Source organism: Gorilla gorilla, chromosome 1, assembly GCF_029281585.2.
Source record: "Gorilla gorilla gorilla isolate KB3781 chromosome 1, NHGRI_mGorGor1-v2.1_pri, whole genome shotgun sequence".
Lineage (NCBI taxonomy): Eukaryota > Metazoa > Chordata > Mammalia > Primates > Hominidae > Gorilla > Gorilla gorilla.
In genome coordinates this window covers 37,374,638-37,375,706 of record NC_073224.2, presented here as the reverse complement: position 1 = coordinate 37,375,706, position 1,069 = coordinate 37,374,638, and the positions used below count along the sequence as shown (strand labels likewise).

Sequence of the window (1,069 nt, the reverse complement as noted above, 5' to 3'; positions counted from 1 at the left end):
TATTTATTTTTGTAGCTGGGACTATAGGCGCATGCTACCATGCTGGGCTAAATGTGTATTTAAATGGACAGGGAGAATTTGCCATAGTCGGTTCTTTTGTATAAGCATACTTTGATTACTTTTTTCAAGTTCATATTTATTCTATTAGATGTAGTAAATGTGATGTATGTTTGAAAATAGATTTCAGGGTATGTGTGGTTGGGGAATTCATGTGGAGGTCAGAGTGGAAGCAGATGTGAGAGAGTCAAGCAGAAGAAAACATGGCTGCCAAAGTGTTTGAGTCCATCGGCAAGTTTGGCCTGGCCTTAGCTGTTGCAGGAGGCGTGGTGAACTCTGCTTTATATAATGTGGATGCTGGGCACAGAGCTGTCATCTTTGACCGATTCCATGGAGTACAGGATATTGTGGTAGGGGAAGGGACTCACTGTCTCATCCCCTGGGTACAGAAACCAATTATCTTTGACTGCCGTTCTCGACCACGTAAAGTGCCAGTCATCACTGGTAGCAAAGGCTTACAGAATGTCAACATCACACTGCGCATCCTCTTCTGGGCCATTGCTAGCCAGTTTCTCGCATCTTCACCAGCATCGGAGAGGACTATGATGAGCGTGTGCTGCTGTCCATCACGACCAGCATCCTCAAGTCAGCGATGACTCGCTTTGATGCTGGAGAACTAATCACCCAGAGAGAGCTGGTCTCCAGGTAGGTAAGCAATGACCTTACGGAGCGAGCAGCCACCTTTGGGCTCATCCTGGACGACGTGTCCTTGACACATCTGACCTTCGGGAAGGAGTTCACAGAAGCGATGGAAGCCAAACAGGTGGCTCAGCAGGAAGTAGAGAGGGCCAGATTTGTGGTGGAAAAGGCTGAGCAGCAGAAAAAGGTGGCCATCATCTCTGCTGAGGGCGACTCCAAGGCAGCTGAGCTGATTGTCATCTCACTGATCACCGCAGGGGACGGTCTGATCGAGCAGGAAGCTGTGGAAGACGTCGCGTACCTGCTCTCACGCTCTTGGAACATCACCTATCTGCTGGCGGGGCAGTCCGTGCTCCTCCAGCTGCCCCAGTGA

At 49.6% G+C, this 1,069-nt stretch overlaps 1 pseudogene; it reads left to right on the top strand.

Moving 5' to 3' along the window:
- The first annotated feature begins 206 nt into the window (after nucleotides 1–206).
- On the top strand, nucleotides 207–1,069 carry LOC101148493 (prohibitin 1-like; annotated as a pseudogene).